Source organism: Pseudonaja textilis, chromosome 3 (assembly GCF_049901715.1).
Source record: "Pseudonaja textilis isolate UNSWEBS1 chromosome 3, rPseTex1.2, whole genome shotgun sequence".
NCBI lineage: Eukaryota > Metazoa > Chordata > Lepidosauria > Squamata > Elapidae > Pseudonaja > Pseudonaja textilis.
In genome coordinates this window covers 75,045,498-75,058,625 of record NC_141992.1, presented here as the reverse complement: position 1 = coordinate 75,058,625, position 13,128 = coordinate 75,045,498, and positions in this window count along the sequence as shown.

The window sequence follows — 13,128 nt, the reverse complement described above, 5'->3', positions numbered from 1 at the left end:
CTTGTAAAAAGCTTTAAAATGACAACAGGCTGTAGCCAATACAGAGTCATCTTCTAAATGTATACTATAAGGATGAACTGCAGAGTTTATGAGATGGTTAACAATGCCAACAGGTGATTGAATAGCTTTTCCAAGGACCAGATGAGAATCCTTATTCCACAAAAACCACATGAATTAAAAAATAATAATAACATGAATCTCTTATATTTAGATCTTCCCTTTTGGATTCTGCTCTTGGTAGAAAGCACTAAGACTTGGTATAAAGGACTGGGAAGATTGGAAGGTCCACAGTGGGTATTAAAAGAGATTTAATTGATTAGTCCTACTGTATAGATAACCAAAGCTTTGGAGTGGCAGAAGTTACGTGTTTCTGGTACTATATGAACACTATAGGATTATTTGCTTAATTTGTTGCATTTATATCCTACTACAATCATTTTGATTCTTGGAAGATGGATTTTGCATTGGTAATATACTGTATTTCATGCAGAGAAGAATACAGATGGGAGACCAAGAAGAAATAAAATGAGTCAAGGCAGGACCTTGGATGTAGGTCAGGTCCAGACTACAATGATGGACTTAAACCTAGTTTCCTGGGATCTAGTATCAAATGTCCCAAGTTGAGTTTGGCTGAGGCTAAAAATCGGGGTATTTATTAGTTGGATGGAGATTAAAGGGGAATCCCAGGGCTATATACTAGACAGGAGAGGAAAGAATTGGGGGGGGGGGGGAATCCCAGAAAGAGGCAACATCTTCCAATTCCATATCACTATCAAGAAATCATTCGGTCATATCAGAAGTAAGCTTGACTACAGAAAGACTTTTTCTTGTTTCCCCCTAAGGTCAAATAACAGCCAAGATACTTATGTATACATGTGAAAATGCCACTGTCTCAGGTTTGTATGTGTGTGTTTCCATTATAATGCATAACAAATCACTTTGGAACATGGATTCCAAAAGCTGAAAATGTTTAGAATCTAATCCCCCCAAAACCAAGAAGAGCTGGAATTTCAAGTTGAAAACATATAAACAGTTGGAAGTCTTGGATAAAATAATTGAACTGGTGTCATCAAACAAACAGGCTGGGAAAAAATATTGCATTAATTAGTCTTCATCGAGTAAAACAGGTTTAGACAGGTGCTCCAAACCTTGCCTAAAAGGATGGTCTACTATGGCAGTGCCATAGTTTTAGGATTATTCTCTTCTTTTTTCCCCTTCCTTTGCTTTCTTCCCTCTCTCCCTTCCTTTCGTTTCTTTCTCTCACATTTCTAGCTGAATTGTAGATGTCTGATAATTAATTCTGAAACTCGAAGGAATTCTACTGAGAACAGCATAATATTTACCATGCTATAAAATTCTACATAGACCTAAGGAATTCTCCATCAGCAAATGCAAACACCGCTTCGTGCCCTTCGTACCAGCATTTAGGTGTTTTTTTTTTTTCTTTCAATAACCCTACAGAACATTTGAGAATTTCTAACTTTGTATCATAACCTAATGGACAGTAGGGCCCAGAAGAGAAGTTGTTTCTTCATTCTTCAACTTCTCATACCAGGTTTGTAGCATATAGCTACTCCTTTGGGAAATTCCCCAGCTTTTGGAAGCAATTTGGAGAATGATGAATAGCACTTTGGACCCCAGCCAGTGACTTCAGTAGATGACACCATCAGTTGCTTGTTGGTCTTATCTGAGAACAAATGCCATCCTGCAAGATAAAATATCTAAATGCACAGTGTTTCCTCATTAAGCATAGGAAGAGCTGGACATCTGTGCTAACAACAGAGCAACTTTGTCATAAAGGAACCAAGTCTTGGCTCACACTAAACTCCCATCAATTAACATAATTGGAAAAAACATTAGTTTGACCAATTATTATTATTTTTAGCCAAACCTGAGCAGAACCTGGGCAGGTGATCCTAACATGATTGTGGCTCTCTCGTTTCCCTCTCATCATTGCAAGTTAGCATTTCCTGTATGTACAAGAAAAAAGTCTGAATGGCTCTTTAGTGATGAATGAGAGATATTGCTCTCAAGCTCACTCTGTGGCTTAACAATAGCCTCTTCCTTTCAATATAGCCCACCTCAAAGGATTGTTGAGATATAAAACTGTAAGGATGCTAGAATACAAACATACGGGGTTGAATTCCAGCATAGTCATGACTTAATTTGTCCTCCTGGCTAATTTCATTCTACTGATTTCAGGACTTCCACTCAAAACCTGGTAAAAACCTTGATCCTCACCCCTTCACTATTTTCACTTTACTAACACTCTTGGGGGAAAAATCAGATTAAAGATGCAGCCTCAATGTAATTAACGATTAAAGCAGCCTCTTTGCATAAGACTTTTTTAAAAGTGTGTTTTAATAGGATTGTTATTAATCACAAATATATCAAATATCAGCTAAGAAAAGGAAGGTGTGAAACACATTTGTTTTAGTGATTTTTTTGTTTGTAGCCAGCTAGTTTTTGAATGCCAATTGCTTTAATCAAATTCATATAAATGCATGGATGTATTCTTACAAGGAATGTGTAAAATGGTTTAAATCAAAACTCTTTTGAGCCCAGAATAGCTGGTTTGATTAGTTTCTGAATGAAGTAATGTGCTTTGATTTCCGTTTAAGCATGAATCCAAACAAGTCTGTTTTGCTTTGGATGTGAATTTAAATGTTCCATTATCCACTCCAAATGTTCTCAAAATGATTGACTGATATCACATTGCAGGACCCCATTCCGGTGTTCCAATTTAAGGGGCATATGAAATGTATTAGCATGGCCTCAGCATGAGTAACAGTCATGGGAAAGCCACAGTCTGATGGACCATTGCACCTTATACGGTAAAGAGAGCAATGTAGATAGTCCTTGCTTAATGACTGCCCTAATTAATGACTGCTTTAAATGACAATGGCACTGAAAAAGCAATTTTACAACCAGTCCTCACATTTATGAACAGTGCAGTGTCCTTTCCATCCTTTGACAGATTTGTGCACTTTGCAACTGGGAGGCATTTACAACTGTTGCAGCATCCCACAGTCACAATTGCCACTTGTACACTTCTCAGCTAGCTCCCAACAGAGTCACTGGAGAAGCTGGCAGTAAAATTGCAAGATGCAGTTATATGATGTCCCAATTAATGACACAGAGGAGGAACCACTGGGGAGGAAATGAGGCTGTAAGTCCGTCACAGTCACATGATGTATGGTTTACCATCACTTAGCAATGGAGTTGCTGGTACCTAATTGTAGTCACTAAGCGAATACTATCTGTAGATCAGTTTGTCCAAGAGGTTGGGTAGGGAAAGCAGAATTTCACCTCTCAAGTTCCACCTGAATAACAGCAACAAAAAAAGATTCAGAACCAATCAGTTTTTGTGGGCCTTCACTCTGTTTCTGTGAGCCAGCACCAGATTGTGGAAGCATGGTGTCTCATAAACATGCTGTGGCTCCTACCCATCAGAATATATTTTTCCCAGATGATGGGAGGGAGGGAGGGAGGGAGGGAGGAGGAGGAGGAGGAGGAGACGACGACTAGCAAGAATGGCAAAATTAGTTTGATTAGCAAAAATTCAACAACTACGTTTATTAGTGACTGGAAACCTCTTATGGACTTTTTGCTGAATAAGATAAAAATGAACTTGTGATTTATGAGTTGGAAGCTTAAGAAGAGTTGTTTATGGAAAGAAGGAAATTATGATACAACTTGGGGGAAAAAAGGGCAAAGTAATGCATCTCTAACTTCTGTCAAGAGGATTGGAAATTGCTTCTTTATTATCTTTCTTTTCCTTTCCTATTTTCTTTTTTTCACTATCTACTACTGTTGCCTATTATCTTCATTTTATTATAAATATTTTCTCATATGGCTTTTACTTTGTTAAAAGGGAGAGCAGCGGCTCACAAAGTTAGTATTCTGAGCTGACATAGGCAGGGTGCATTCAAGACCCAGTTTCTGCCTTGGGATGGAGTGAGCTCCTGTCACATGCTCCAGCACCTGCCAACCAAGCAGTTTGAAAGCGGGTGATCTCAACTAGATAGATGGATAGCACTTTGTTAAAGATGTCCTTAATAAAAATGATAAAAATTATAGAAGAAAGTAGGAGAAAGATAGAAGAAAAAAATACCGCCTTTTAAGAAACTGATTCATCTCATTCCATCTGCCTTGCACTGGCTTAGCAGTGGCAGCGGAATTGGCCATTCTCCATGGTGATGAGGGAAATTCATGGGGAAAGAAAACTTTGGTTCTTCAATCCTGATTTGAGTTTTGGTATCTCCACTCACAAAATAATATTTAGGCCTTCTTGAGATTTTATGAAAAGAGCATAATCCAATGGTCACATTTACTTCAATTGCTTTTAAAAGGTTTCTTGTGAAGGGCAGAGTCAGGAGCAACTTAAAGTTTCTAAAAAATTGGCAAGAATTGTTGCCTGGCCCCTTTCATTTTGATGAGATTCCAGTGTGCTCTTATCAAAAGTTGAAAGGTCTTGAAACTGGCGTTTTGAACCGGCAGGTGTTCTTAGTAAGACTTATGTTTTTTTTTAGAAAACAAAGTGTTATTTGCTTTTTTTAAAAAAAATTAGCTTTTATTGCAAGTTACCACATCTGTGCTATGTGGTAATGAAACCCAGAGAGAAGTCACCACAGGAAGGGGGAATTCCATAAGAAGAAAACATCTGGATATTGCTTTGAGAGTCACTTGCAGCTTCTTATATTTTATTAAGAAGGGAAGTTGTACTAAGCTCAACTCTAGCACAGAAATGGGGGGAGGAAAGAGACTCACAAAAAGGCCAAAGAACACACACCTCAAATGAATTTAAGATTCACACAGGCTATTTGGGCAAGCATTTGTTTTAAAAGGTGTCTTACTAACTAACGTGACAACCCAATAAAATCTGCACATTTTCTTGCCCAGGATGCTAATGTGTTCCATATTGAGGTATTGTCACGTTCCTTGGCAAAGTGGTTCCATATTTCAATCTGAATGAAGGGTGCCCTGGGAGGAAGCAATGTCTACCAGCTTTACAGTCCATGCGCTGGCTTGCCTGCATAAAAGATAAGACTTCACGGCGAAAGAAGCTTAGCATGATTTTTAGAATGGGCTTTATATTTTCCCTAATCCTAGGATAAGTAATCTTCCATTTTTCTCTTCTCTTCTCTCTCCCCCCCCCCCCCCCAGTCAGCTGTAGTTTTAACCTTCAGGAGTCTCCTTGGCTGGCTATACAGCTGGGCCTTAGATTAGAAGGAATTGAAACTCCATACAACTGTTGCCTCAGCAAGTAAATGCTGATGACTAAATATTTAGGAACTATCCCATTAAGACATGAAAGCAAGCACGTAAAGTGTTCCTCGGTTAAAAGACAGCTGCAGTGAAGTGCCTTATGATTTCAGGACATTTATGAAAGGTTGCATTTATGCAGTATAGCTTCTGGGTAACAAAGCAAAAGCTAGATTGGCTCATTCAGTCTCATACTGAAAATCTGCTAAAAAAAATAAGCATGTCTCAAGGGGCCATGTTGGAAGAGAAACTACCAAACCTATTTAAGAAAGGGTGCTCTTTAGGATTTGGTTTTGGGACAGCTAGCAACAGGAAGAGGCCTATCCTTGCATTTGATTAGATCTAAGTTGCTTTAACAAAATTGCTGCCCTGTGAGAAAAACGTGGAAGAGACAAAAATAGCTGTATCAGTTAAAGAAAATTATCAAACATACCCCAAAAGAAAACAAGCATCATTCACAAGTGGTTACCAGCACATTGTATGTGCAGACATGCTACATTTACTATAAATACAGTTCACACAGGAAACATTGAATGCTGAAGTTGGACACGACAGCAGTTAATCCAACCCCTTACTCAAGCAAGGACTCTAAATCCAACAGGAAGATACTTCGGAAAGGAGGGAACAGGTGGTGAATGCAACTGCTTGAAGGAAGAGCCAGGAGAAAAAGGAACTCACTTTGTGGTGGAATGAGAATAACTGCAGTAATTCTGTCTCCTGTTGTCAGCCTTCTAGAATATCTGCAACAGAGAACCTCTTCATCCCCAAAGATCTTCAGGGGAACCCAACGGTTCTTTTTCAAGAGGCAACTGGACTTTCTTGTTTGTCTTTGAAGACGTTTCATCCAAGAAGCTTCTTCAGAAAATCCAGTTGTCTCTTGAAAAAGTACCTTTGGGACAACTGTGACTTGGATAATTGAGAATCTCCATAGACATTTACAGGGGAAGGAGGATTTTGAAAAAATACTTATTGAAGCAACCTAAGTTTTGTGGTGCAAAACATGGAAAGGAGAGAGGAAGGGAAAGGAACCTAGCACAGACTTACTGGACTTAGTTACAGAACTCTATGGGGCTTCCTAAAAATGTAAACCTGTATATTTCTTATATTAAGTCCTAATTTCATTTTCTTTCTTGCATATACGAGGAAGAAGGAAACTTTCTTGCAGGTTGCACATTAATTTATAAAGGTCCACTTTGCACAACTGAGTTAGCTGGATTAGTGTTTGAGTGGCACTGTTTTCCAAACTTGACAAATTTAAGATGTGTGGACTTCAACTTTCCGAATTCCAGACACTTGTTAATTAAAATTACACTTAATCCTGGACTGGCCTTTTCTTGGAATGCCATTTGTTGTATACTATATGCAGATAATAGATACATACTATATATAATGTCACACACCCACATTTTGTTGAGGAAAACAGTCTTTAGAAATTGACGAGGAAATCAAGCATCTACAGATAGTCCTTGCTTATCAGTCACTCAGAGACTGTTCAAAGCGGCAACAGTGCTGAAGGAGAGGTACTTAAAACCAGTCCTCAAAGTACCAGCCATTGCAGTGCCTCCACAGTCTCACGATTGCAATTCTGGTGCTTCAGCAACTAGCTTGCACTTAACCACAGTTGCAGAATGTAATGGAATGTGCAGGTGACTTTGGGGAAGGAGGGAAAGAGATGCTGCCTAGGAAACAGGAGAGGCAGGAGTCCCTGACGGATTATCAGTCAGAGAAAAAAAAACTTAGGAAGGACCTCCCCTAATTGATTAGGGAATTAAATGTGGCAGTAGGAAGTTTGTACTTTCAGAGTTTCAAGAGTCCGTTAATGCAGCCTTGCAATAAAGTAGAATTAGCTCATCTAACAGTGCTTCCTGTGTGGTTTACCCAGGATGCTTGACAGAGTGTCCCATGGTTACCATGTGACTTTCTCTACTGGCTTCTCACAAGGAAAGTCAATGGGGAAGATTTGAAATCACTCTAAATCTCCTTTCCTTCTTTCAGTGTCATTCCTTCTTTCCTGGGCCTCCCTGGATTCGCATGTGCCCGTTGTACTGTTCCCCAACTTAAATGTGACCTGCACCAGGCTTCACAAACCCCATGCGGGACCCTGAACTCCCTACCTCTGGGACTTCCTCCTTAACAATCTGCACATCTGGGGGTTTCAAGACAAACTGGGGCTGCCTGGATTGCTGTTGCTAAGTAGTTCGGTCACATTACGTCAACCTTATGACTGCATCACTTAGCGACGGCAATCCCAGTTCCTTGTAGTTTGAGGACTCCCTGTATGTGTGATTTTAAACTTATTTTTCAGTCTAAATCTTCCTTTAGGAGGTCAGTGTGTCTTCAATTTAGCTTACTTTTCCTTTCAGATAATGTTTTCCAACATTTCTTCGTGAGTTGCCTCTACTTTCTTCCTACCATCCATTCCTGGTTATGGAATGAATCCTAAACGGTGATAAAGCAGTGGATTATTTGGACTCCATTCTTATTCTTTCAATTATCTCAAGTTCCTTCAAACCTCCAATATGAGCTGTCGCTCCAAACTCAACTCTGATCATTTCACTCACCCACGTCTTGATTCACACAGGATCTCTACCTCCTTGTACACTTTTTTCACAAAAAAGTCATACCCAAGCCAACACACTTGTTCAAAATTCCTAAAGGACAATAAAGGCACTCCTGCATCTTTTTAAAATTTACGTTCAACGGCCTACATGTAGGGGATGACCAGACTGAGCCTGAGAGAGGAGTAAAATGCATCGTCAGTCTTTGAGTCCCGTCATGCCCACAAGAGATTTAAGTCCAGCCCACCTTGAATCCTACTGACTCTTATCTGCCAATTTGCTTTGACTGTTAGTAGTTCAGGTTCTTGTAGAGACGGTTGGCATGCAATAAACCTGTGGTCAATTGCTTCCTGTTCTCGCATCAGACACTGCATTTTCCTAGGATAAACATACTGAACGTTCATAAAGACACATTTCAACAAAGACACCAGACTTGTCTTCCCCCGTTCCCATTGGGTGCTTTATTTTTTGTATCATTTGCATTAGGTAAATCAACTGAAACTCTCAACAAGAGAAAGCTCTTAGCAAAGCAAAGGGAAAATAATAAAGCAATTCTATCAAATAGCCACAGCACTATGCTTTTATATTTGGGAGAGTATTGAATAACTGAATCCATATGAGAAAAGGAAGAGTATCTTCTAGCACAGACTGTGAGGAAAAAGGCACTAGTTTAGATGTGTATCTTAAAAAATAATGAGTCACAATCTATATTCTCAAAATTACATTCAATAATGCTTCTGAAATGCTGTAATATAGAAACTATATTTGAGCTCAACAAAACTTCAATATGACAGAAATCCAAGCATCTAAACAGATTTTTTTTCAAAGCAAATATATAAAAATCCCAAAGGCTTTTATTTCTAAATAGGTGCAAAAGGTTACATGAGCTTTAAGATACAGTATATCTTGGCAACTAATCATTGATGACACTTGTTCTGGTTTGAATTTGAGTGATCACAGGATGCCCGCACTTAAGAGCTAATTGGCAGTGCACATTTCAGCAGGTATATCCATAGTAGCACAGATTAGGCACAGAATGTAGAAAATGTTTCCAAGACCTCTTTCAGCTTCAATGCTGGAGAAGTTAGTGTAAAGGCAAATCTTACTGAAATCAGGAATAATGTCCATAATAGGGAAGTAAATATTAGCTGCTTTTGTTTAGATATGCAATCAGTTCTTAAAATGACCACCGACATGTCCCTTATGTAATAGACTTCAAAAATGTTGCTTCTAATAATTTGAGAACTCTGAATATACAGCATTTGAACAAGTTATGTATAAACCCACTGTACATTTTGAAGCACAATTTGCTAGAATTCTGACATTGCAAAAGCTTACTTTACTATGGGCATCAAATTCTGCAAGTACAAGTAGTTCTCGACTTACAACCACAACTGAGCCCAAAATTTGTTGCTAAGTGACACATTTGTTAAGTGATTTTGCCCCCATTTTACGACCTTTCTTGCCCCATTTGTTGAATCACTGCAGTTGTTAAATTAGTCAAATTGTTGTTAAGTGACTCTGGCTTCCCCATTGACTTTGCTCGTCAAAAAGTCACAAAAGGGGATCATGTGACCCCGTGACTCGGCAACCGTCATAAATATGAGTCAATTGCCAAGCGGCTGAACTTTGATCACATGACTATGGAGAAAAGCGTAAGTGTGAAAAGCGATCATAGGTCACTTTATTGCAATGCCATTGTAACTTTGAAGGGTCACCAAATGAACTGTTGTAAGCCGAGGACTACCTGTATATTAAATTAATGTATATTAAAGCAGTTTTGTTCTCCAATGCACAGGATTTCAAAAAGCTGATTCTACACTGTCATCTAGTGAAAGGCAAACGGGTGTTCAAATTTGGGCATGTACAGAAACAGCTTAGCAAGAGGCAGTTTTAACCTGTGAAGCAGACATACACAAAGTCTACGCAATAATATACTTTCCACAACTGTGTTTTAATTCTAGAATTGGACACATTGCCCTTTTGCAGGTAAGTTTCTCATTTGTTTCAGGGAAGCAATTCATGAGTATAACTGCACCCCCCACTCATGTGACTCCATCTCTAGCAGGCATGGTGTTTTTGTATAATAATTCACTGGATTTGGGAAATACTACTATAAACATTACAATGTACATATTTCATATATTTGGATTTATAAAATATCTAATCAGAATATCAGTACCCGCCTCCCATTGCCTAAAGATTTATAAAGCACTTCATTCAAGTGGTCCTACTAATCAAATTCTTTAAATGCATGCATTAAAATATTTTAAGGAACTTTACCTTCCAGACTAATAATTATCTTTACTATGGGCTCCACCTTTAAGGAATATACGTTACTTGATATTTAATACAAACTTAAATTGACATTTACAATCTTTTAAAAACCCTGATGAAACAAGTTATGCTTGCTGAAAGATAGAAGGGAAAAGTCAATTCTAACAGTGTAGTATAGTCCTGTGATGGCAAACCTGTGGCATGCAGAACCCTCTCAGTAGGCACGCGTACCATTGGCCCGCGGTCTTCACAGGTGCTGGAGCACCAGAAAATGGGCCAAAAAACAGCCAAAAATGGCCAAAAAGCAGGCCATTTTGGGGGTGTTTTCAGGCTGTTTTTGGGGGGGAGGTCCAAAAAACAGCCTGAAAACATCCAGAAAAACAAACTGAAAAAGGCCCCCAAAATGGCCCAGAAAATACCACCCAAAACAGCCTGAAAATGACCAAAGACCAGGCGATTTTCTGGGCCGTTTTTGGCATGAAAAATGGCCTGAAAGCAGCCCAAACAGCCTGAAAATGGCCAAAAAACAGGCACGCACACCCGCCAGCTGGTCTTTGCTTTTCTGGTGCTCCGGCATGTGCACCTGCACGCGTGTTCTAGTTTGGGCACTTGGTGCTGAAAAGGTTCGCCATTACTGGTATAGACTATTGAGTCTGAAATATATAAATCCTGTTTAGCTACTATTTGACAGTCTTTGATAATCAATGTTGTTTTGGTAGTTTCTCTACACCATCCCCATTTTATTTTTAAATTTTAAAAAGTTGTTTCAGAAAAAGTACATGTGTAGTTTTGATCAAGAAAAACAACAAGTAAGGTGCTTCTTGAGCCCACATATTTAGCATGAAGGAAAAATGCTTCTACTCACAGTTAGGAGAAGATTATTCAGTGATCTTCTTTATAGAGTGTCACAATGGAGGACTCCTAACAAAGAGTTTTTTCAGGAGACCCAATAATTGAAAGATTGCAGAACTTACAGATCCTAATACAATTCAGATATAACACGAAACTAGGCTCCTCATGATCCCTCATCTAGTTCCATACATGTAACCAACTTCAAACCATGGTTACAGGTGGCTGGACAATTCATTTATATAGACGACCATGTAATTTTAATGTAGAGGTAACAAAAGATCCAATTTGTGTTGGCTGTTCTCTTCAGAATCAGTTTAGAATTATGCCCAGAAATTATTAGGAGATGAAAAAAAGAACTTAACTATGATTTGCTCCAATATTTGAAGGATACCAGACAATTCTTATATTGTCAATCCTACATGCAGAGCCACTACTCATATTTTCCCTGAAATGCAACCTATTATCTACAGTGATATGTCTACATACCTATTAAAATGCCATGTTTTTGAGATGTAAAGAAATCAGACCAAGATAAATATTTCAGAATTTTGTCTGCCTTTAATATAATATATAATGTACAATTTAAGTGAAAAAAACACTGAAAACTTTTAGGAGGAAAATATTTTTAAAACATGGCCACTTCACCATGCACACACACTTATAAATAGGGATGTGGCTGTGTTCAGAATTAACCTAACTCATTCAAATTGACATTAGATAGCAGTCAGTACACACTTGCCATCAATTAAAGTGATTCTGATCAAGCTCATATGAAGTTCAGCTGTTGTAGGATTTCTCTGACATTTACTCTTACAGCAAAAAATGTGCCTGTCAAGAGTTACAAAGCATCAAAAAGATCTTATTGCACTACATGTGACAACAATCTCCTGTATTCTTCATAGTGTGGCCTGTGGGATTAGGGTGGCAAGAAGGAAGCCTTTCCCTCCCCTCCTTTTTTCCCCCTACAAAGGAAAACATCTAAGCCCAGCTACATTTTGCAAAAACTACAGTACACCAAGTCTGGCAAAAAAAAGCATGCAGGAAAATGTGTTATGGTCTGATGAGACTAAGGTTGAATTTTGGGGCATAATTTGATCAAATTGGACAGATTTGAAACACTTGTGTAAGAAAGTGTGAGCAAAGATTTCCAAAGCAAGATGGGCTATACTGATAGGTTCCAATCCCAGAAGAGTGAATGTTGTCATAAAATCCAAAGATGCTTGAACAAAGTATTAGTTTAAGAAGGCACAGGCTTAAACAACCATATTACATGGTTTCTCCCCGCAAAAAAAAGATTTCAGTTTGTTTTTGAATTGAATTATAACAGCTTATACGTTAAAGGGGAAAAATTCTGAAGTGATTTATCTTAGTCTTATTTTTTTACATCTCAAAAACATTTGAGATGACATTTTGATAGGGGTGTGTAGAATTTTTATATCTGCTTTATGTGCAGTAAAGGAGAAAAATCTAGACTTTATACTTGTAATTATTTCAATAATTACAATTTTTTTAAAATGTTAATTCTACAATTAAGCCTTTCCTGGAACACCTTATAAGTATTCCAGAACAAATTATATTGTAAGTCCTTATTGGGTGATGGATTATCAATACAATCTGAAGATGCCAATCCATGCCAATTTCTATTCTTGATTCCCTGATCTTGATAGGGAAGATTTGAAGACAAACTTTCTCCACAAAATAGTCTTACTTCCACATGGATAAGGGCATGTAGAATTGAGCTGAAACATATTCCTATATAGATCTTTCATAATTACATTTTTAAAATTCTGGAATAAGTTTAAAATCCTCTAGTCATTCCAGTAAGACATTTCAAATCAAGCCTGAGTTTGACATAGTTTTTTGTTCCTGTATGCCCATGTTTACAATTATATTCAAGATTAAAAATGAGACCTCAGCCACACTGAACGATACTGCCCTATCCCTCCTCCATAAAAGTATCTTATTTGTCCTTGTTATGTATTTCATCTCTCCCCCACAAAAGGCTCAGCTAAACTTTCTGTGAATTCTAAATGGAATATCCAGAAACAGCAAGTAATTAGAAGAAAAGTATTTAGGGAACAAGTAAGTCAATTATAGTAGCAAAAAGCAGAGAATGTTAACTAACAAGAGATAAGGTGGTTCTTTAAAGATCAAAGCTCTGACCACCCTCTCTTTG